The sequence below is a fragment of the Sciurus carolinensis genome, chromosome 8, assembly GCF_902686445.1.
Source record: "Sciurus carolinensis chromosome 8, mSciCar1.2, whole genome shotgun sequence".
Lineage (NCBI taxonomy): Eukaryota > Metazoa > Chordata > Mammalia > Rodentia > Sciuridae > Sciurus > Sciurus carolinensis.
This window is the reverse complement of record NC_062220.1, coordinates 7,274,380-7,299,761: the sequence shown is the minus strand read 5'-3', so window position 1 is coordinate 7,299,761 and position 25,382 is coordinate 7,274,380. Positions and strand designations below refer to the sequence as shown.

The 25,382-nt window shown below is 42.1% G+C and overlaps 3 non-coding genes across 3 annotated transcripts; all 3 read left to right on the top strand.

Moving 5' to 3' along the window:
- Positions 1-847: 847 nt before the first annotated feature.
- On the top strand, positions 848-920 carry Trnaa-ugc (transfer RNA alanine (anticodon UGC)). The gene has a single exon. It is a non-coding gene; the product is annotated as a tRNA-Ala (tRNA).
- Positions 921-14,949: 14,029 nt separating this feature from the next.
- Trnac-gca (transfer RNA cysteine (anticodon GCA)) lies at positions 14,950-15,021 on the top strand. The gene has a single exon. It is a non-coding gene; the product is annotated as a tRNA-Cys (tRNA).
- Positions 15,022-24,962: 9,941 nt separating this feature from the next.
- Positions 24,963-25,034, top strand: Trnac-gca (transfer RNA cysteine (anticodon GCA)). Its single transcript has one exon. It is a non-coding gene; the product is annotated as a tRNA-Cys (tRNA).
- The last annotated feature ends 348 nt before the right edge of the window (positions 25,035-25,382 follow it).

Below are 25,382 nucleotides of genomic sequence, written 5' to 3'. Positions count from 1 at the left end.
AAGGCTGAAAGTTCCAATCCTTTAATCACACAGTTCTTGCTTCTGGCAACCAGCCCCCAATATGGACCACCTCATTAGTCTACAAAAAGACACTCCTCACATAAGAGGTTACAAGGACTTTAGGAGCCATGTGCTAGGAAATGGGGGCAGAGGCCAAATACATATTTCCTGTTGTGTCACAAAGATCCAAAGTAAATACATAGAGATGAAAATGCTACACTGGAATGGTTTCAATGAAACTTGTAACCAATTAGGACAAAAAAAATTTAAAAAAGAATACACTTGTGTGATTCAAATATTAGATTTTGTGAAGAAAATACTGATAAATACTGATAATAGGAATAGAAATATTCAGAGTGGAACATTTAGAGAAAAGAGAATTTTTGAAAAGAAAAAACAGAGCATCTATGAGCAGTAAAACATCCCTGAGATGGGCAAGGAAGTAGAAGAAAATTTGAAGAAATAAGGGTCCCTGTTTTAGTCTGTTACTATAACTGAATATCACACACTGGGTAATTTATAAAGAAGAGAGGTTTATTTAGTTTGTGGTTCTGGAGGCTAGGAAGTCCAAAAACATGGCACCAGCATCTGGTGAGGGCCTTCTTGCTGCATCATAGCATGGCAGAAGGCATCAGATGATGAGACAGCAAGTGTGCTCTCCCAGGGCTCTCTTCCTCTTCTCATAAGGCCACTAATGTCTTCAAGCAGGACCACCCTCAAGACTTTGTCTAATACTAATGCCTCCCAAGGACCCTGTGTCCAAATCCATTAGCAAATGAATTGTTTGACTAAGTTTACAACACATGAACTTTTGGGGGGCATACTAAAAATACCGTAGTCCTGGGCTGGGGATATAGCTCAGTTGGTAGAGTGCTTGCCTTGCAAGCACGAGGCCCTGGGTTCAATCCCCAGCACTGCCAAAACAACAACAACAACAACAAAAACAAACAAACAAACAAAAGAACAACAAAAAACATAGTAGTCCCCAATATTCCAAATTTGATAAAAATTGTATACCCATAGATTTAAGTTCAGTGAATCCTAAGCACAGAGACATGAAGAAAATGACATCAAGGGATATCATAATTAATCTACTCAAAAACAAACAATAAAAATATTTAAAGCAGGTGGAGAAAGAAAAAGAAATGCTAGGTATAGAAGAACAATTATAAGGATGACAAACCGTTCATCAGAAACAATGAAAGCAAGAAATAGCAAAATAAAACCTTTATAGTACTAGAATAGCAATTCTTTTTCTTTGGTCTTTCTTTGTCAATCTATAATTCTATATTACATGAAAATATCTTTCCAAAACAAAGGTCAAATAAAAACATTTTTTGGCATGATAATGTTGAGCCAATTATCGCTAGTAGACCCATCTTGAGAGAGGTGCTAAAATAAGTCCTTCAGACTGTAGGGAAGTGATACCAGATGGAATTTTGGTTCTACACAAAGGAATAGAGAGCATCACATATAGTAACTATGGTGTGAATAGTTATAATTTTTCTTAATTTTAACACAAGGAATGATAACTGGTTCTTTAAGCAAAAATAATAACAATGTCATGTGAGATTTATAGCCCTTAAGGTAAAATACAAGCAAGGCAAGTAATGTTTGACTGTAATCCTAGTGACTCAAAAGACTGAGGCAGGAGGATCCCAAGTTCTAGGCCAGTCTCAGCAACTTAGCAAGAGCCTGTCTCAAAATTTAAAAAAAGTGGGGTGCTGGTGGTGGTTAGGAATATAGCTCAGTGCTAAAGCACCTCTGGATTCAATCCCCAGTCCCAAAAATGTCTGAAAATAAAGTAAAATACAAAGGAGAAGTACTGGGGAATGGAATTGACAAAATTATATTGTTATATTGTGTACATGTATGAAGATGTAACTATAAATCCCACTATTAGGTATATTTATAATGCACCAATAGAAAATAAAGTAAGAGGCTGGGTTGTGGCTCAGTGGTAGAGCACTTGCCTAGCATGTGTGAGGCACTGGGCTGGATCCTCAGCATTGCATAAAAAAACATATAGAATAAAGGTACTGTGTTCATTTATAACTAAAACTATTTTTAAAAAATGAAGTAAAATATACAGTAATAAAAGCACAAAATTTGGGCAGGGGGATCGCAAGCATACTATTGTAAAGTTCCTACGCTATCCATCCATGCAGTGGTGTAATAGCACTAGAAGGTAGGCTGGGATGAGTTAAAAGTGAACCATAAAACAGTACTATATACAACTAAGAGTTGTAGCTAATAAGACAAAGAAAGACATAAAATGAAGTAACAAAAATCATACACGAGAAGGTGAAAAATAGAGGGAAAAGAGAGTAAAGAATTCATGAACCAAATAGAAAATAAATATGAAGATAACAGATTTAAAGTTAACCATATCATGAATCTTGTTAAATGTAAATGAACTAAATGCAGAGATCATCAGATTGGTTAAAAAAAAAAGAAGAAGAAATATCCAGCTATTCACTGCCCAAAGAAACACATCTTTTTTTAAAAATTAAATGTCTTTTGTTTTTTTTTTGTTTTTTTTTTGGGGTGCTGGGGATTGAACCCAGGCCTTAGTACTTACAAGGCAAGCACTCTACTGACTGAGCTATCTCCCCAGCCCCAAAATTTAAAAAAAATTGTTTTTTTTTTTTGAAGTCTTTAGTTGTAGATGGACCACAATAACTTTATTTCATTTATTTATTTATATGTGGTGCTGAAAATCAAACCCATTGCCTCACATGTGCTAGGCAAGTGCTCTACTGCTGAACTACAACCCCAGTCCCCAAAGAAATACATCTTAATATAAAAAAGCCAAAATGGGCTAAAGGATGTATCATGCTAATGCTAATAAAAATAAAGTGGGTATTGGCTGTGGTGCCATTAGAAAAATTGTTTTTTCAAGGCAACGGATATTACCATTAATAAAGAAAGATAGATAATATTGAAAAAGGGATTGAATCATCAAGGCAATATGACAATCCTAAAAGTTGATGCCCTTTGATAGTAATATTGAAGATCCAGGTAGTAAAAACAGAACTTGTAGTCAGGCTATTTTAATATTCTTCCCTCACTAATTGATATTAAAAGTAGACAAAGTCATTAAAATATAGAAGATTTGAACACCATCAATGAAATTAATCTTATTGACATTTCTAACCCTCCATCCAAAACAGCAGAATGTATGTCCTTTTCAAGTGCATATGCAATGTTTATCAAGTTAGATCGTATTCTGGTACATAAAACCAATTCTTAACTAAAAAGCAAATTAAAAGAAATCAAGAAAGAATTTAAAAGAAATCAAAATAAGTTCTCTGACCAGGTGGAAATTAAGTTATAAATCAGCAACAGAGAAATCTCTAAAAATACTTAAATATTTGGAAACTACACGACACTTTCCTAAATAACCCATGTCAGAGAACAAATCAAAAGACAAATTAGGGGATTGACTTATTTCACTTAGCATGATAGTATACAGATGCATTCATTTATGAGCAAATATTATAAAGTAATTCTTTACTGGAGTGAGTAATATTCCATTGTGTGTATATACCACAGTTTCTTTTTCCATTCATCTGTTGAAAACCGAAAACAAAAACAAAATTAAAAAAATACATTCACTGTAAAGAAAAAAAAAAGATAAATTAGAAAGTATTTTAAAGTGAGAAAAAATGAAAATACAGCATATCAAAATTTGTACCACCTCACTAACATAACACTTGGACATATTATGTTTTGGATATTAAAAGCTCATGTATTGAAAGACTGGACTAAGGCTGGTAGCACTATTGGAGGGTGATGGAAACTTAGAAGGTGGGGCCTAGTTTTAAGAAGCAGGCCCTTGCAGGCATGTCTTTGAAGGGCATATCTTGTCCCTGGCCCCTTCCTCTTCCTCTGCTTCCTCCTTCGTTACTACTGTCCTCCTCCTCCTTCTGCTTCTGCTTCTTTCTCTGCCTGGCCACCATGAGATGAGCAGCTTTGCTCTTCCACACTCTTCCCACTGTGGTGTTCTGCCTCACAAGTCCAGAAACAGTAGAACTAAGTGAGCATGGATTGAGACTTATGAAACTGTGAGCCAAATTTTTTTTTTCTTTATATAAGTTGTTTCTCTTAGGTATTTGTTATAGTGATAGAAAACTGATTATCACAGAAAAGTGGTACCAGGAGTGGGGTTACTGCTATTACTATACCTGATGATATGGTTCTGAAGCCTTTGGAATTGGTGTGTAGGAGAAAAGTTTGGAGGAGTGGGCCTAGAATTTTGTAAGCAGAGGTTAATAGGGAATTCGGGTGGAAGCTCAGAAGACCAGAATGCTGATGGAAATGCAGATGGTAAAGGGCTATGCTCATGAGGTCTTGTATGGGAATGAAGACTATTGGGAAGGCCATCATGTTGCACTCTGGCAAAAAACTTTCTACATGTTGTCCCCAGCTCAAGACTAAGTCTGAGTTTAAAGGCAACAGACTAATCTGGCAGAGGGAATTTTGAAGCAGCACTGCATTCAGGCAGTGGCATGGGTACTGCTGGCTTCTCTTAGCCAGAGATACCGTGAGAATCGTGACAAACAAGCAGAGCAAAAGGATTTGGAAAACTTGCAGTGTGGACTGAAAAGAAGTATTTGAAAAGTTGTAGTCTGAGTGTGGTTGATAAAATAATTAATGTTACTTAAAAAAAACAAGTATTTTGCACAGGGACAATAGGAAAGATGCGTTGAGGGCATTTCAGGAATTGACAAGACCCCACCCCAGGCATGCTCAAAGACGTAAATGTGTAAACTCTTTTTAAAGACTTGCTTTGAGAAGAGTACCAGGCAGATCTGCTTGCACAGGGCCACCTAAGCAATTATCTTCCCAGGATTTATTTAACCTTGCTCAGCTGTCCAGGCACTTAGAAGTTGCTGCAGCTGTGGTCTGAAGAAGCCAGGAGACTCTGCACCAAATAGAAGATATTAGCACTGCCCGCATGACTCTGGTTTTGCAGGTTTGCAAATTGCAAGAGCTGTGGTGTCAAGAAGGATTCTACCTGGATTTCAAAGGAAAGTCTGGGAAGCCAGATGGCATGCAGAGTCAAAGTCCCTGCCAGCAGCCCTTGAAGGGCAATTCCTGAAACTGAGAGTGAAGATAAAGCTTCCATGGAGATTCCAGGAAGAGAGAGATGCCAGGAATATGGAGCATCTGCTGAGGAAAACATCAGGTAGCAAGTTAAGCCAGCCCAAGAAGGTGGCCAGGGGGCCTGCCCAAACTTTTTGGGGCCTACATCCTGCCACCGTATGTTCTGGACACTGGACACAGAACAACAGGATTTAAATGTTGGCCCTATTGGGTTCTGGTCTTGTCTAGGTCTAATTTCTCCTCGCAATTTTCCTATTCTTCCCATTTAGAATGGGAGTATTCATGCTGTGCCCTTGTTTGTTGGAAGTATGTAAGTTTCTTTCTTTTTTCTTTTTTATAGCAACTCACAGCTAAGAGTTAGCCTTCAGGCTTAGAAGAGACTTTGGACTTGGAATTTTGAGCAATGCTGGACCTATTAAGGTAAAAAACTTCTGGAGATGAACTGAACACATTTTGCATTGTGAGATGGACATAAGTCTTTGGGGGTGGGGGTAGAATGTGATATTTGAATCTGAAATGTCCCCCAAAAGTTCACATGTTAAAGGCTTGGTCCCCAGTCTGTGGCACTTTGGAAGTGGTGGAAACTTAGGAGGTGGGCCCTAGTTGAAGTAAGGAGGTTCTTGGGGGCATGTCGTCGGCCCCTCCTCTATCTTTTCTGGTGGATGCGAGGTAAGCAGCTTTGCTCTGACACATCTTCCACACCGCATGATGTTCTACCTCACCTCAGGCCCGGGAATGATGGAGCTGAGTGAGCAGGAAGTTAAATCTCTGAAACTGCGTGCCCCTACAAATATTTTCTCATTTGAGTTGTTTGTCTCAGGTATTTTGTCATAGTGGTAGGAAATGAAGTAACACAAAGCACTAAATGCTTATATTAGAAAAGCTTCAAATCAGGGTATCCACTTCCACCTTAAAAAATCTGGGAAAAGAAGAGCAAAATAGACCCAAAGTAAGTAGAAGATATAGAATGATGATGATTATCACTCTGATAACAAACCTGCACAAAGTCTTTATGATAAATTTATAAACCAATGGGGCAAAAATTCCAATTACTTAACAAATCAGATCTATCAACATATGAAGAAGATAACATTCCATAGCCCACTGGAGTTTATCTCAGGAGTGCAAGGTTGGCTTAGCATTAGAAAATCAACCAGTGTGATTCACCTCATTGACAAATATGACATATCATCTAAATATGTGGAGAACAATCATTTGTTGAAATTTAACATCCAGAACAGAAAATTCTCAGAAAATTAGGAAAAGAAGGGAAATTTGTCAGCCTAAAATTTACATTAAAAACATTATTAGACCAGAGACTCTGCACCAAAAAGAAGACAAAGTAGGCCCAAATCTTCATCATGTTGGCTTAGGATCAGACTTCCTTAACAAGACTCCTAAAGCTTAAGAAATCAAAGCAAGAATCAATAAATGGGATGAACTCAAACTAAAAAGCTTTTTCTCAGCAAAGGATAAAATCAATAACGTGAAAAGAGAGCCTACAGAGTGGGAGAACATCTTTTCCATACGTACTTCAGGTAGAGCACTTATCTCCAAAATTTATAAAGAACTTACAAAACTTTACAATAAAAATACAAAGAACACAATCAATAAATGGACCAAGGAACTGGACAGACACTTTACAGAAGAAGACAGACAGACAATTAATAAATTTATGAAAAAAGTGTTCAGCATCTCTAGTAATTAGAGAAATGCAAATTAAAACAACTCTAAGATTTCATCTTACTTCAATTAGAATGGCTATTATCAAGAACATGAACAATAACAGATATTGGTGTGAATGTGGGGAAAAAGGATACTTTTACATTGCTGGTGGAGTTACAAATTTGTGTAGCCACTCTGTAAAGCAGTGTGGAGAATCCTCAGAAAACTTGGGATGGACCTGCCTTTTGACCCAGTTATCCCACTCCTCAGTTTATACCCAAAGGACTTAAAATCAGCATACTACAGTAACATAGTCACATCAATGTTTATAGCAACTCAATTCACAATAGCTAGATTGTGGAACCATCCTAGATGCCCGTCAACAGATGAATGGATAAAGAAACTGTGGTATATATACACAATGGAATATTATTAAGCCATAAAGAAGAATAATATTATGGCATTTGCAGGTAAATGGAAGGAGTTGGAGAATATCATGCTAAGTGGAATAAGCCAATCCCCCAAAACCAAAGGCTGAATGTTTTCCCTGATAAGTGGATGATGATATATAATGGGGGTGGGAGAGTGGGGGTGAGAGAAAAATGGATGAACTTTAGATTACATAGAGGGAAATGAGAGGGAGGAGGGGGTGGAGTTATGAAAAATGGTGGAATGAGACGGACTTCATTACCCTATGTACATGTATGAGTCCACGAATGGTATGAATCTATGTTGTGCACAACCATAGAAACAAAATGATGTACCCCATTTGTGTACAGTGAGTCAAAATGCAGTCTGTTAAAAAAAAAAACCCCAAAGCCTACAGCTTACATCATAGTTGATGAAGAAGATTGAATGCTCTCTGCCTAAGAGAAGCTGCTGGAACAGGATGTTTGCTCTGACCTCTTCTGTTTCACATTGCAGAACGGTGGTTATTGTCAATGCAATCTAGCAAATAAAAGAATTAGAGATCATTTATACTGAAAAGGAAAAAGTAAAACTGTCTGCTTTCACAGTTGACATGATCATCTTTGTAGAAAATCCAGTAGAATCTACAGTTACTAGAATTAATAAGTGAGTTTAGCAAGTTTGCAGGATTCAAAAATAAACATGCAAAAGTCAGTTGCATTTATATATAGTAGCATCAAATAATTAAAGCTTTAAAATGCCATTAACTAAAGCATAAAAAATTTGAAATAGTAAAAGTTAGATGAAACACGTGGCACACTGAAAACTGTAAATCTTGACTTAGAGAATAAAAGAATGGCAAAAAACAGAGAGATACATTATTTGTAGGAAGATTCTCTATTGTTAAGATATTGTCTCCAATTTAATATTTATATTTGGTACATTTAACAAAGGTGTGTTTTGCAAACACTGCTGAGAAAAGAATTAAAGATCTAAATAAATGGAGATATATACCTTGTTCAGATGGAACAATCTGATATTATTAAAATGCCAATCTATCCAAAATTTATATATTCAAGACCGTCTCAATCATTCTTAAGGCAGAGATTTAAATTTAAAAACACATAGGGAAGTGGAAAGGTCTTAGAATAACTAAGAGGTTTGAAAAAGAAAAACACACTCAGTGGTCTCTACCTGATGTCAAGAATTACTTTAAAATGACAGTAACCAAGAAAAGGTGGTATTGGTGTAGAGAAAGGAATAGACCAATGGAAGAGAAGAGAGGACAGGTGTTTGGTAAAGGCACCAAAGAAACACAATAGGGGGCTGGGGAGATAGCTCAGTCAGTAGAGTGCTTGCCCTTGCAAGCACAAGGCCCTGGGTTCGGTCCCCAACACTGCAAAAAAAAAAAAAAAAAAAAAAAAAAACGCAACAGGGAACACCAAATTTTATTCTTCAAATGGTGCTAAGAAAAGTCAAAACTACAAATTTTATAGAAAACATTGAATAATATCTTCATGGTCTTAGGAAGGCAAATAGTTTTAAAGGACACAGAGCTACTAGATAGATGATGACTGATACATTAGACTTTATCAGGATTAGACTTTCATGCTCTCTGAAAGAAAACATTAGAAATGAAAGCACTGAATTTATTAATTGGGAGAAAAAAGTTGTGATTCTTGTATCTGGAAAATACATGAATTATGATTCATGTCCTGTTCTCAGAATAAATATTTATATATTATCAGCCTCATTTAAATATAAGGGGACAGGTTTGAACAGGCACTGTACAAATGACAATATATGTTTGTCCAAAAAATCACGTGGAAAAGCGCTTACCATCATTCGTTATCAGGGAAACGCAAATGCACAACGAAGCACATTTTCACAGAATGACTAGAGGACCAGCAACGAGAGAAGGTGCAGATGCGGAGAACCGGGAATTCACGCACACGGCCAGTTGGGGTGTCAGTTGGTATTTTGAAGAACGGCTCAGCAATTTCTCATAAAGTTAAACTTCTGTCACCCAGAAATTTCACTCCTAGGCTTTTTATCCCAGAGAAACAAAAAAATATGTCCACAAAAAAGCCTTGTACAAGTGTGGATAAATGAAATCCTACTCAGCATTAAGGAGAAATGGACTCGTGGAGCCTAAACATAAAAGCGTTTATGATGCTGAGTGACAGAAGTCAGGCCCAGGGCACATACGGCAGGGCCGCAGATGCATTCTCGTAACTCATCCAGTTGTACCTTATAAGGTCTGTGCATTCCCTGAAAGTGTATTTTCATAAAAATTAATGTATTTTTAATCATTCTATCATGACAACCTTACCTTTATAATGACACCATAACTAGCATTCTTGAGTTTTCTGGAGTTCAAAATGCAATGAACCAGCTTGGCTTGCTCCCCTTCTTTGTTCGTTCCTGGTTCCACCTTGCACCTCCAGTAGTCTTACATGCACATGTACGGATGAATTCCCACAGCCATACCAAGTCCCATCCATGCTCTGTGACAGCTGCACCTTGGCCAACCCATGGCCCTAGGAGTATGCTCATCAGAGACTTTGAGCATGTGGTTCTAGGCAAGAGGTCTACGTAGGCTCTGCAAGTGCATCGGGAGCCTTCGGGTAGAAATTCCAGAGTCCTAGTTGCTCAGAGGGCGGTATGGGGGTAGAGACTCCATGGGAGGTCCATTGCCAGAGGGAGAGTGGGATCAACTAAGCACAGGCCCTGGAGAGAGGAGGTTGTCTTCCCAGCAGCCACTTAGCCAAACTCCAGGACTCCACAAGTCAGGGATGGCCCTGGAACCACACTTCCTGACGTTTTATGGGACTCATATCCCAGGGACTTTCCTCTACCTCATCAGCCTCATTCCAGGCCAATGGCCCCCTAAACACAACCGAAGCATCTGTCTTTGAAACTTCCTTCCCCATTTTCTACTCATTACTATTTTTTTTCTCTTCACAGATCATTTAGTCCTTGGCCTAGGAAGGGATTCATCTTAGTCCACTTTCTGTTGCTGTAATGAAATGTCTAATGCTGGGTAGTGTATAAAGAAAAGGAATTTATCTAACTCATCATTTTGGAGGCTGGAAAGTCCAGTATCATGGCACCAGCCTCTGGTGAGGACCTTCTTGCTGCATTGCCACGTGGTGATGGCACGACAAGGGTGCCCAAGAGAGAAAACCAGACCAGAGTGGTGACATTGTGAGAGAGGACACAAGAAACTGGGGAGGAGCCAGGCTCTTTTATAATAACCCACTCTCTTTATTCCCCATAGCTTTATTATGGTAAAATTGAAGTACAATAACATGCACATATTTGATCAGCATTGACATGTATGTAGCCAATACGATTAATATTAATACAATTAATTAATATTATTTAATATCATTAATTGTATTAATACAATTAATATAATATTAAATCAATACAATTAATATGTAACCAATATAATTAATATTAAAAGACTCTGTTCCCTGCATGATTTATTATGTTATAAATCAATCACCCTAAGATATATAGAATCCCACCCCACATTAGGTATTTCAAAATTAGATGGCACACTTACGAATATCTCAGAGGTCAAGGAAGAAAGCACAAGAAAAGTAAAGAAAAAGGGCTTTGAACTAAGTGGTAATAAAAGTTTAAAATATCAGGATCTCTGGGATGAAGCAGTTCTCAGATGAACCTTATAACTTAAAGTACTTGTATCAGAAAGAAACTAGAATAACAAATTATTTTCAAATTATGTAGCAGGATAAAAAATAAGAGTAGGAGCAGAAATATATGAAATAGAGAAGAAATAATACAACTAAAATTTGATAAAAATCAAACAAGTCTAATCAAGAAAAAAAGCAAGAACACAAAAATTAATATCAATGGAAAGGGAGCTATCAAGATAACTATAGATGCTAAAAATATATTAAGGTAATATTTGAAGGGTTATGAAAAATAATATTCCTACAAGACATCTCCCCAAGAAAAACAGAGGGATAGTGAGGCCCGGGAGGAGGGAGGGAAATTAGTCAAACCTTAAACCTCTCCCAGTACATCCTTTTCCAATGCCAATGGGCCCTGAGGGGAAAAAGCAAACTTTGGTCCCTTCCTGGGTTCACCCCCAGCATCTCCCACCAAAAGCAAACATTTACCCCTTCCCAACCCAGAGCATCTTGAAGGAAGGAGGCAGACGCTGGAACGCTGGGCCCTGGACTCTTACCCTTCCCCATTGCAGAAGAGTTCTGGACAAGAAAGGCAAACTGAAGCTCTCGGTAACAAAGGGTCCCAGAGGAAGAAGGTACAGCAGTGAACACGGAGTTCTTTTCCTAGGGACAGTAAGTTTCAGATTTTTTTTTTTTTTTTTTTTTTCTGTGCTGGGGAGTTTCAGATTTTTAACAACTGCTTTCCAGACTTAAAATTTTAACCTGCACAACTAGCCGCTGACTGTTCACACTGCATGTCCGCAGTCTCCAGTGAAACTATAAAACCCAGACTCCTGTAACGGAGGCCAACACTATATCCAGAAAATGGGTCCTCCTGTGCCTGATCGTTGGACTTCCCTGCAGAATAAAGGAAAGCTAGCTGATCTGAGCTTTGCTTCCTGTCTCCTGCCTCCGTCATTTGTGGTCCGTGAGCTCACAATATTACAGTTTTCTGCCAACATATGTGATAGCTTACATAACATGGTCTGTATTAGAGCAGGATCCGGGTGCTGCTGAGAAGAAAGTGTATTCAGCCATTGATGGATGGAATATTCTATATATGCCTCTTTAGTCTAAATCGTCAATTGTATTTTTTACTTCTATTACTTCTTTATTTAGTTTTTGTTTGGAAGATCTATACAGTTGTGACGGAGGCATGTTACAGTTACCCAGTGTTATTGTGTTGTGGTCTATTTGATTCTTGAAATTGAGAAAGTTTTGTTTGATGTACATAGATGCTCCACTGGTAGGGGCATAAATATTTACGATTGTATAACAACCCACTCTTTTTTTTATTTTTATTTTTATTTTTATTTTTTATTTATTTATTTTTATTGTAAACAAATGGGATACATGTTGTTTCTCTGTTTGTACATGGCGTAAAGGCATACCATTTGTGTTATCATAAATTTACATAGGGTAATGTTGTTTGATTCATTCTGTTATTTTTCCCTTCCCCCCACCCCTCCCACCCCTCTTTTCCCTCTATACAGTCCTTCCTTCCTCCATTCTTGCCCCCCTCCCTAACCCTAACTCTAACCCTAACACTAACCCCTCCCACCCCCCATTATGTGTCATCCTCCACTTATTAGCGATATCATTCATCCTTTGGTTTTTTGAGATTGGCTCATTTCACTTAGCATGATATTGTCCAGTTTCATCCATTTGCCTGCAAATGCCATAATTTTATCACTCTTTATGGCTGAGTAATATTCCATTGTATATATATACCACAGTTTCTTTATCCATTCATCAATTGAAGGACATCTAGGTTGGTTCCACAATCTGGCTATTGTGAACTGAGCAGCTATGAACATTGATGTGGCTGTATCTCTGTAATATGCTGATTTTAAGTCCTTGGGTATAGGCCAAGGAGTGGGATAGCTGGGTCAAACGGTGGTTCCATTCCAAGTTTTCTAAGGAGTCTGCACACTGCTTTCCAGAGTGGCTGCACTAATTTGCAGCCCCACCAGCAATATATGAGTGTACCTTTCTCCCCACATCCTCGCCAACACCTGTTGTTGCTTGTATTCTTGATAATCGCCATTCTAATTGAACAACCCACTCTTAAGGGAACTAGTCTAATCCTGCGAGTCCTAACCCGCTTCTGGAGACCAGCTTTAATCCCTCCACAAGGGTGGCCCTGGTCCAATAACCTCCCACCAGGTCCTCTTGAAGGTCCCCATCTTTGAATACCATTACATTCGAGATCAAGCTTCAGTAGGGGTTTTGGAGGGGAGAACCACATTCAAACCATAGCAGGGCTCCTCCATCTTCCAGAAGGCACAGGGCCTCAGACGGCACACTGGTAAGTCAAAGCCTGCAGTGCAGGTGGACGGAGCCTAGTTCTCATGTTGAGTGAGATATTTAAATTCTGACCTTTCATTTCTTTATATGAGAAACAAGAATCGGGACAATATTTCTATTATAGATTGTGAGGATAAATAAGAGAATGTGAAATTTTTTTTTAAATAAGAAATTATTGGGTAGTTACTAGTTAACTTTATTATTGGGTATTTGAGGAATGTAGAGCCTGTTCATATAAGATGATAAAGACCTGAGGAGATGAACTATTCATAGAAAAAATTGACAGCCTAGCATCAGCAGGATAGTGATGAGTAAGAGTGGAAGGTCTGGGGCATAGAGCGCAAATCCAGAGACTGCTTAATTCATGGAACATTCTGAGCAGGAGATTCCTACTCACAGAATTCTACATATGGCAAGTTTCCTTCTTTGAGGTAGTTGAAGTAGAAGAGATACACATTACTAATGTATGAAAAACAGAGGGCAAACAGGATTTTGAAGACCAGGGTTTAGAGGTAAAAGCCAAGCTTGCACCAGGGACTACTTGTCTGTCAGTTCCTGGACTCTGGAACCATATACATGGGAATGGCGATGGGACTCCATTGACATACCGCTACTACGGGAGATTTCAGACATGTCCTCCTAAACTTGTCTGACTGTCCTCTGTAAGCACAAAAGGATGGGAAGCAGACCTCGGCAGATTCAGAGAGGACTTTATTCCTTTGCGGACTCGAACGCCATTCGGGCCCATTTTCCAGATGGGAAAGTGCTGTCAGTTACAGAGGGGATTTTGGTTGTATAGGGTACAATGATGTAATCGTTGGGAGCTGTGTAGGTGCAGTCTTGACCGTCAGGGGCTAGTTGAACAGGTTAAAACTTTAATTAGGAAGGTAATTGTAAGAGGGTTGAAACTCAGTGTTGTCTGGGGAGAGAAGAGTCCATATCCCAGGGATGAGTACTCAAATCTTGCCCACCGGTATTTGCTGTGCTTCCATTGAGGACTAATTAGCCATGGGCAAAGGTCATAGTTTAGGACCCAGCATTCAGTATCCGCCCCTTTCCCCCAGGGCCCATTGTTCCTTGGCTAGTTTCCCCTCACTCCTCCTGAGCCGCACCTCTCTCCGTTATTCTTTGGGGGCTATGTTGCAGGAATATTATTTTCCATAACCCTTCATCCTCTCTTTCTCCAACTCCCTAGCCTGGTCCAGCACTTGGAGAGTCTTGGAATTGTGCAGTAAGAGGGAATCTTTCTGAACAGTGGTCTCCCTGCCTCCTTTTCCCAAGTGGTGTCTGAGGCCCACATCTTAATTCATTGGCTTAAATTCCCATGGCAGTTCCGCCAGCAGAACTGGCTCTCCAATCTTTGTGTCCCAATCAAAGTCTGGGGCTCTTTCCTTTTTAAACTCTCAGGCTGCCCCACCCTGTTCTGCTTGTGGTTTAAAGATGAAGGAAAACTTTTATAACAGCAGCTCTTCTTGGGGAGGGCGTGGGGGCAACACCTCCCTTCTGCCTCATCCAGTGTGACTGGGAAGCAACCTTGAGTGCAAAACACTTCTGTGAACAGGAGAGTTTACAGGACAAGAAAGTGACTGCAGGACAAGCTTATGCTTGTCCAGCATCCTTTGAGGTGGTCACCACAGAGTCAGTTTGTAATGGAGTCAGCCTTCTGGTCTGGCAGGAATAGCAGATGGATTGATTTATTTGGATGTGGTATATGTGACTTCAAGGATGAAAGGTGTTTATTTAAGCAATTGCTGGGCATGGGGATGTAGCTCAGGGGTAGAGCATTTGACTGCAGATCAAGAGGTCCCTGGTTCAAATCCAGGCATCCCCTGTGCATGCTCCCTTTTGTTACCTATCCTTGGTGTTGGAATCTACCTTGATTTCCTCAGAAGAAAGAACCCGGGTCTGGATGGTCTGATTGGATCTATCAGGAATTGTTCAAACTGTCCACTGGGTGGACTTCCCTTCTACCCCCTTGGCCTACTTGGTCTTGTGCATTTCCCCTTTCCAAAAGTGTCACCTCTCTGGAAGGAGGGAGGAAGAGCCATAGGCTTCTCTTGAGCACTTCTCTTGAGGGAGACACAGTCAAACCTCTTAATTCGATTTCCCTTTGAGAGGGAGGGGGACAAGAGATTTGCCAGTTCTTCCCACTGTAGTGTGCATATGTGTGTGTGTGTCCCTCCGAAGTCTGCAGGCAAAGTCGGCAGAATTTGCTAGTGTGTCGAATGTGAGATACTGGAAGAATAAGTGAACTATGGATGCCTGTAAGTTTTAGTTGGAATAATTGGAAGGCCAGAGACACTAGTAAATGAGAAGGGGACAGACTTGAAGAAGAGAAGTTTTGGAAGGAAGATAGGTTTGGTTTTGGATACGTGAAATTCGAGATGTCCACTAAACATTCAAGGAGAAGTACTGAGCGTAGAGTGACACACTGCACACTTGAACACAGGAGGGAGACGGTCGCTGATGTCGCAGGTGCTTCTGTGCTGCTGTAATAGAACACTGCAGACTAGGTAACTTAGAGCAAACTGGAGCTTATGTCTCTCAGTTCTGTAGGCTGGGAAGTCCAGGATGGGGGACTGCATCGGTTGAGGGCCTTTTGCTGGGTCCTGGGGGAAGGCATCTCATGGAGGAAGGGCAAGGAGAGGGCTAGAGGGAGTAAAAGGGGCGAGACTCCCACTTTTATAAGGTGAACACACTCCCATGATAACGGATTTAACTATTAGTTAAATAAGACTCTGCCCTCATGGCCTGGTCATCCCAGCAGGCCCGACTGACCTGCCAACACTCACATTGGAGGTAAAGTTTCCATCCCATGCTTTTGGGGGACATTCAAACCACATCGGCTGGGAACACAGGTGTGGCGGTTGTCGGCACAGAGAGGGTGTGTGAAGCCACAGACTGAGGCAATCATGAGAGGAACGAGACCGGCAGCCATCCATGGCTAACAAATGAGGGAGATTATGAGGACCCAGCAATGGAGACTGAGGGGATGGGCAGTGCAGAGGGAGGACCACCAGGGCGAATGCGCCTTGTGAAGAAAGGACTTTGAGTCAAGTGTGATGAAAGTGACCTTGACCACAACTAGCATTAGCAGCACGGAGGCCATCGGCCACCACGACAAGCGACTCCAGTGGAGCAGTGAGGGCAGCCACCTGCTCAGAGCGGGTTTCAGAGATGGGGGAGGGCAGTTGGAGACTGAGCAGAGACGACGCTTTCAGGGAGTTTTTCTATAAAGGGAAGCAGAGAAGTACGGTCCTGGCCCAGGGTGGGGTAGGGTGGAGAAGTCAATTGTTGGGACAAATGAAAGGAAATTTTTATATGATAATGGGACTGATGGAGTGGGGAGGAGAAAGTTAATAACAAGAGGAAGAGGGTTAACAGCAGCAAAACAAAAAAGGTGAAGGTCTCCAACAGACATTTCTCCACCATGGATCCGTGAATGGCCAGCAAGCTTATGAAAAGATGCTCCACACCGCTGGTGACCAGGGACATTCAAATTAAAACCACGATGATCTACATACCACCTATATCCAGGAGGATGACTGTAAGTTTTAAAAGTGGGGTGACAAGTGTCAGGACAAGGACAAACAAGGAATCCTTACATGTAGCAAGTAAGAATGGAAAATGGTGCAGCTGTTCTATGGTTCCTCAAAAAGTTAGAATTTCATATAACCTGGCAACTACACTCCTAGGCATGTATCTAAGAGTTAAAAATAGGCACTCAAACACTTGTTCACGACTCTTTGTAGCAGCAAAGCCAAAAGGTGGACATAGAGCCAATATCCATCAATGGATGAACGGATCAACCATGGTATATGCCTTCAGTGGGAAATTATTCGGCCATAAAAAGGAACACAGTAATCATACGTGCTACAGTATGCATAAACTTGAAAGCATCATGCTAAGGAAAAGAAGCTAGACACGAAAGATCACATGTTCTGTGATGGTTTTTATATAAAATAACTGGAATAGGTAAATCCATGCCGAGAGAAAGCAGATGAGTGTGTTCAGGAGATGGGGGAGTCTGGGGAGAATGGGAAGTGATCACTCAGGGGATACAGAGGTCCTTCTGGGATGGTGAAAAAGTTAAACCTGAGAGAGGAGGCAGTTGCCCTCATTGTGAATGCAGCCAATGCCACTGAATTGTGCACTTTGAAATGATTAATTATATATTATGTGAGTTTCATCTAAAAAAAAAAAAAAAGAGGAGAGGTTACTGAAGAGCTGGCTTTGATCCGGTGAGGAGAGCTGGGACACAGCGCCCAGGTGAAGGGACTGGCCACAGCGTGGAGCACAGAGGGCGAGCGCATCTGTGCTGACTGGAGGGCAGGCAGAATTTGCAGGCTGGGGAACGGACAGGTGTCCTGGTGGGCCTGCTGGTGTGACCGAACAGCTGCATTACCTCTATTTTCTCAGTGAAGTTGGAAGGGAGTTGAAAGTGAGGGAGAAGCTGTTGGAGGTTTGGGGAGAGAAGAGAAGGCATGAAACACTCATCCAGGAGAGTGGGGAAGTCATGGGGCTAGAGATGAACCAGCAGTCAGCCCCGGGAGCCCACACCAGGTGTGGTGGAGCAGTAGAAAGATCAGTTAACCAGGGTGCATTTTTACTGCTGGCCACATTCGGTGGTCATGATGACGGACAACAGCATCTGAAGCTGGAGGAAGAGGATGGAAACAGGAGAGGAGAGGGACTGTGACGAGGTGACGGACCTGCAATTTAAACCAGAATGTCTTCGTCAAAGCCATGAAGGGATTCAAGGTGTGCTGAGATCTCCACTTCTTGATCCTTGCAGTGTTGTTTGGGGGTTGGGGCATCTTGAGCCTTTTGGTTGAGACACCCTAGCCTTGAGTACCGGCCTCCTTTTCACGCATGTGCCATGGGAAGTACCAGTGCTGAGGAGATACCATGATCGTCCACGTGTGCCAAACTGGGAGAGGGCACAGAGGCTTGGATTCCATCGGGGCTGGAGAACATGCGGCAGCATGTGCCTCTTTATCTGCCATTGGTATTTATGCAGCTTCTGCTTCTTCATTATTGCAGATAAGTCTGCAGTGAGCATCCAAATACAAATTATTGAACACTCACCTGATTGTGTTCTTTGGAAAGATTTCTAGAAATGGAATTGTGAGGTTAAAGCTTATGCATATTTCTCTATTTATTCACATCCCTTTTAACATCTTTTAGTGAAGCTTTAAAATAGTCTAAACACACACACGCACACATACACATATATATGCATTTATTCCTAGGTATCCCGTATTTTTTGTGTGTGTGTGTGGTGCTGGGGATCGAACCCAGGGCCTTGTGTTCGCAAGCACTCTACTGACTGAGCTATCTCCCCAGCCCCCGTATTTTAAAAATGACTTTAAGTGGTATTTTTTCAAGTAGTTCATTTCTAACCCTTTTTTACTGATCTGTAGAAATATATTTGACTTTATTTTATATCTTACAATTTATTAAACTTAAAATCTCAAATAATTTTTGGTTAATTTGTGATTCTTTTTTTGTAGTGCTGGGGATTGAACCCAGAGCCTTGTGCATGCTAGGCAAGCACTCTACCAACTGAGCTATTGTCGTGCCCAAAGGCTCGAGACCCCGCAAAGACCACCAGAGACCACGATCAATGCAAGCAACAAAGAGTCATTTATTAGCAAGCTCGAACCTGGTCCTCTGCGTTCTCGAAAACCGGTGACGCTAAGAGGCCCCGAGCCCTCGTTTAGCAGGGTTTTTATAATGAAAGGCAAGCAGTTTTACAGTGTTCTTTTAATTGGTTAACATTTGAACAGCTAAACATTAGTCCTCCTCTGGTTGGGTCCTGCCAATCTATTTGATTCTCATTGGGCCCTGCCAGAACTGAACGGTCCTAGTGGAAGAAGGGTGGAGGGAAGGGGTGAACTATGCAGGAGATGAGTCGGGGGGCTAAGCCCTGCTCCCGTCCTTGACAGATAAGGTCTCCAGGCAACTGCACATTCCTCGGACAAATATCTCTTAACAACCTGGGTAAGCACAGGGGCCCAGCAGTCCTGTATTGCCTGCATCTGGGTGATTGAGACAGTTAGCAGCACAGATATCACCCTGTTCTCAACACTATATATCCCCAGCCCTTAATTTGTGTTTTCTATGTGGATCATCATAGTAACAGTACTTTGTTCCTTCTATTTAAAAAACATTTTTTAGTTGTTGATGGACACTGAACATTTATTTTATTTTTTTATTTTTATGAGGTGCTGAGGATCAAACCCAGTGCCTCACACTTGCCAGTGAAATGCTCTACCATTGAGTCACAACCCCAAGACCCAAATCCCTCCTATTCCATTTATAAAAATTTTTTTTTTTTCCTAATTCACCAGTTCTGGCTTTCTATACAGTGATAAATTGAAACAATACTACCAGGCATCCTTGTCTTGTTTCCAGTTTTCAAGAGGATGCTTCCAGTGTATGAGGGATGTGTATCACTAAGTATGACGGTTGCTGGAGTTTTCTTGCAGACGGATGGACTTAAAGAGGGCATTTCTTTTGTTTTAAGAAGAGGATTCTTAATAAGTGGGTTTCTTTATTTCCCTCCTTGCTCCTTCCCTTTTCAATAAAAGAGGATACTAGTGCTCAGGAGGCCAGCAGGGCGGAGTGGCTGGAGAGCGTCACGTGGCCGTGGCCTGGTCCTCTCCGCCAGCAAGGAGGATTGTGCCAGAGCTCAGGGGAGCGTGCATGCCTGAGTTTGGAGAACCAGACTCCAAAGCAGGAAGAGAGCTCGTCTGTCTGGTGCCTCCTCAGTTCATTGACAATTATTCCACACTTAGGTGTCTTTGCTAATTTTGCTCCTTTGACTTCTATCCAACAAATATTCATTGCATACCAACGTTCCTGCTCCGTGTTGTGTTCGGCATTGTAGAAAGATGCAAGGGGAATGCATTTCTACCTTTTCCACCTGGAGCAGTTTTTTTTTTTTTTTTTCTGTACTAGGGATTGAAACCAAGAGTGCTTAACCGCAGAGCCACATCCTCAGTCCTTTTTGATTTTATATTTAGAGTCGGGGTCTCCCTAGGATGCTTATGACCTCACTAAATTGCTGAGGCTGGCTTTGAACTTGAAATCCTCCTGCCTCAGCCTCCCATGTCTCGGGGGTTACAGGCATGTCGCTGCACTGACTGAGCACTTTTTTCTATTGTGATAAACATAGTAATTAAATGAAGCTGCTTGATGACGGGGAGAAGTGGCCCTGCTCTGACTGTCCTTTACAAGCCTTTGTGTGTTCTGAGCCTTGGTCTCCTTGGCAGAGTTACAGAGTTGTCACAGCATTGCCACCACCTCCTGACAGTCCACAGGCAGGGTCGCCTGTCACACAGGGTCTTCTCCAGCAGAGGCCAGGTCATTCCCTGGCTGCAGCTCCAACCAGCACTCCTGCCCCAACACTCCCCCTTCATCCCCATCCCCTCTTGGCCACCGGCTCTATAGGACCCTCAAAATAGGAGAGCCTCACTGGACTAATTTCCCGACCCCACAAGTAGCTCAGGAAGGGAACCAACCTGGTGAATGAGCCCCCAGCTTGCTGGAGAAGAAACAGGTCAGAGAGAGGCAGCACCTACTCTGTTGAAGGGCCTCTGATTTGGCTTCATTGGTAAAAGCAGTGCACTGACCCCAAGATGACAGCCCTTTATCCTCTGGAGGAGCCCTGGGGGACACTAGGTAGTTCATCTCTTTTTCCCTGAGGGCCTAAGGCAAAGGCAGTTCTTTCTGAGGGAAGTCTGGGTTTCAGGAGGGTGCATATGACCGACTGGACCATGTGAGCTGTGATTTGAAAGATGGCGTGCAGTGAGGTCCTCGTGAGTAGGAGCACCGGAAGCTAGGGAGAGGCACTCAGTGCAATTGAAGTGGACTTAGGTCTAGGCAGTCTTAGTTACAGACCTTACAGATCAGGGACCATGCTTCCCAGCAGAAGTTAGTAATGAGAACCCAGGACCAACTTTGCTGATCAAGCGGGACCAGCTGTCAGACCCTCAGAATGAAGCCAAGCATCCTGGTCTGTGCCCACGGCCACATGCTGTCCCTGGTCTGGTCAAACAGCAGCTCTCCCTGGAGGCTGAGCCACAGGATCTTGCTGCCTGGTCCTCTTTCTTCACAGTCAGACTGGCTTCTAGCCTCCTAGCAGGTCAAGCTCCATTCCTGTCCCCTCTTTGGGTCATTTTAGCAGGTCTTCTTATTCCTCAGTCACCTGGAGGGAGGGGGGATGGAGGAGTTAGAACCTTCCTTTGATTTTTTGTTGGCTCTCTGATTCCTTGAGAGCCACTGCAACTTGGAAATAAGCTTTCTGAGAACTTGGTGGGCATGTCCCTCTGCAGAGGGTGCCCACTGCAAGAGATGGTGTGGGTGTGTTGCTGCAGGGGATCGAGGCAAGATGATGGAGGAATCCTTAGGAGTAGATGTGACCATTGGTCACCAACTGTGATGTAGTAAGCGGGTATATCTGGAAATTTGACGTTGACTATAAATCCATTTAAAAGTAGATGTGTTGTGGCTCTTCATGTTTCTCCCCATCCCAGCAGGACCAGAAGGCCCCCTCTGCTGGGGTCAGGCAGAGGCCAGGACAGCTCAGGTGAAAGCTCTAGAAGTTGTCCAGCCTCCTCCTTCCTAATTAGCCTCTCCACAGACTCTCCTTCCGCCCTGGGGTGGGAGGTGGGAACCTGATTTGGGAATGGGAGTAGTCCTGTAATTGGAAAGATCCAGATTTGGGAAATGGTTATCATTTCTTAAAACCAGGGCTTTGGAGAGAAAATTCAGACCCTGCAGATAGGGGAGGCCTAGGCCTGGCGACCTTGCTGAGACTCTGCCCGGAGGCCCCTTCCCTCCCCACCAGCCAGCCCCTCTTCCCGAGGGCACCCCTGCTGGGTCTCCAGGAGCTAGTTTCTGAGGCTCCATCACAGGGGGGAAGGTGTCGAGAAGACAGGGAAGCAGACTTTCCTTGTGATCTAGAAATGCTCAGAGAACGAGGACCTCTGTGTAGCTGGGCTGAGGTTCTGGACGTCACTCACGCAGCTTCGGATTCAGGCCCAAGGCCCCCACCTTTCCAGCAAGAGCTCATTGAAACCCCTCCTGATCAATGGCCTAAAATGAAATAGAAACTTTGGAAGATAAAGTTGAAGCAAAATGAAACAAATAGACAAAGGAAAATGTAATAAAAGAGATAAAAATAATGAAACTAGAGATTGAAACCAGTTTGTGTAAAAACCAAGTAATGAGCTGGGTGTGGTGGCACATGCCTGTAATCCCAGCAACTGCAGAGGCTGAGGCAGGAGGATAAGAAGTTCAAGGCCAGCCTCAGCAACTCAGTGAGATCCTGTCTCAAAATAAAAATAAAAATAAAAGGAGCTGGGGATTGGGACAGTGATAAAGTGCCCTGGGCTCAATTCCTGATACCAAACAAATGAATGAACAAGAAACCAACTGCTGAGAGTTACTGAAAGAGAAAATGATGGGAGGACATTATTCAAGAAAATTACCCAAAATGAAAGGATGTGGGTTCCCATGAGAAAAGATCTCTGAGTACTAAGCAGAAGGAATAAAAAGTGACCCACCCAAGTACATCACAGAGTACTCACAGGAGCCCAGGACTAGAAGGAAGATCTTAAAAACTTGAGGAGGAAAAGAACCTGGTGACATACCAAGGACAGGGAATCAGGACAGCACTTGACTTTTAACAGCAACACTAGATCCTAGAGAAGAAGAAATACCTCTCACAGTACCAAGTTCTCTGATTTGTAACTAGAGATCTAAGACCATCGAGACTCTTACTCAATTGATCCTCAAGACATTCCACATGGTCTTAAAAAGTTTGCTTCCACTTCTCGCAGAAAGAAATTGTAAGAGATCATTGACCCAAATAAGGAAGTAAATTAAGAGGCATTTGAGACTTAAGTCTTGGAAAGAGGGAGTACTGCACAGGAGAGAATCAGAAAGGAAGAAAGTCCTGGTAAGGGTGAAGGAAGCCCCAGGGGCCTTGATGAGACTTTACAGAGCAACCAGGCAAAGTTGGATGGCTACTAGCAAATAAGAAGTGGAAATGTGAATGATCTGACACTTTCACAGTGTGGAATGTTGTTTTGAAGGGCGTTTATAGAGAAATTAGAGGTTGTGGGAAAACTTAGATGTTAAAAGATCACTAAGGAATTGAAAACATCAGGCTACCACTAACCTCAGAATAAATAAATAAGTTCTACCCGAATTCTTAGTTCTGCTAAGCACTACATGAACACTATTAATAATTGTCATAATAACAACATGTGAGATAATTAACCAAGAGTCAAGATACAACTACATTGTGAAAGTGAGAATGGAAGAAGGCAAGTGAGTTGTATACTCATCTGCCTGAGTCAGTTAATGTTATCTAAACCTGAGGAAATTAGACATAGTGTATTAAGTTTATTTTATTGATACTCACAGGGAACACATTAGAAGAATAGCCTAAAGGGCGGAGAGTGTTTCTGGGTGGCTGGAGAAAAATATGAAGTTTTGAGGGTTTTTTACAAACAACATTTGACTTTAAATAATTACACACCATACTTTGAAAGAAAAAAATATAGATGTCACATTAAAATATCCATGTAGTGGGGATAGAGGTGAAGATCGGAGTAGAACCTTCTTCTAGGGATCCGGAGTTCCCTGGCCCAGTTCCAGAGACCCTGTTTGTCCTCAACTGTGTTTTCTCTATGATGCTTCTTGGAACTTCTCCATGGTCTAAGTCAGACTGGGACGTTCATCGACAGCCATGCTTAGGGTTGGATGCATAGATCCACAGGCTGGAGAAACATCTCCAGATGCAGGTACTGCGAGTGTCCCAGAAACGGTTAGTCAGGATCCCTTCGAGTTGAGGTTTTGTCATGTGTAAGGTGAGGAACTCAGATGTGTCCATCCTAAGCTCTGTCGCTGCTTCTCCCGGCTGCTGCTGTCCCCACAGACTGAGGAGCAGCTGCGTGTGCACGTGTGCTTGCAGACGTGGGAGCAGCGATGGGTGCAGGACCCTGGGACTGGAGAGGACCTTCCTGAGGTGGGGCTGTGCAGGAGCTGGTTGATGGTCTCTCCAGCTCTAGAGATAAGTAGGAACTTCCCACACGATGTCGGAAAGCTGGGAGGGAAGAGAAGGGAGAGGGTGCTGACTGGACCCTGGCGACAGCAGGGGTGTGATTCAGGCCAGAGCTGCAACAGCGGAGACAGAGCATTTGGTGCCAAGAGGCCTAGATGTGGACTCCAGTCATGACTCATCAGCTATCAGATATCTTTTTTTCTGGAATAATTATAACTTTTGTCATTTTCTTACAGATCTACACATGAAAAGGCACAAATTAAATCAATATCTCCAAAAGGTAAGTCAGCGTCATCCAGGGCACTTCTCAGATCCACACATGATGCTGAGGTGTAAGAGGTCCCAAGGGAGAAACTAGAAGTTTTGCATATGCCTAGAGCTAGCCCCACCCTGACCACCAAAGGGTCTGTTGAGCAGCAGCTCTGACTTCAGCAACTCTATTTGCTTTTGAAGGGTTCCAGCTGCAAACATCCATGATTTTATTGTCACTGACTCACCTGGAAACTAGGGAGGGAAGTCTGCTGGCCAAAAGTAGAAGTGGCAGGCAGGTGTGTAGAGAGGAAGGGGCGTGGCCTAGCAGGAAAGAAGTGTATGATGAAGGAAGCATATGACCCTGTCAAGTGTATGTCTCCAGGTACAGGATCCAGAGTGTGGCCATCCAAGTATATAGTGCTTATTACAGACATGTAGCAGCAGGGGGTATAGCTCAGGGGTAGAGCATTTGACTGCAGATCAAGAGGTCCCTGGTTCAAATCCAGGTGTCCCCTTGCAAGAATCTATTTAGATGCCAAAGAGAAAAAAAAAAAAATTTTTTTTTTTTGCGGTACTGGTGATCGAACTCAGGGCTTTGTGCTTGCAAGGCAAGCACTCTACTAGCTGAGCTATCTCCCCAGCCCCCAAATTTTTTTAATGTAATTTTTTTTATTGTAAACAAATGGGATACATGTTGTTTCTCTGTTTTTACATGGAGTAAAGGCATACCATTTGTGTAATCATAAATTTACATAGGGTAATGTTGTTTGATTCATTCTGTTATTTTTTCCTTTCTTCCCACCCCTCCCACTCCTCTTTTCGCTCTATACAGTCCTTCCTTCCTCCATTCTTGCTCCCCTCCC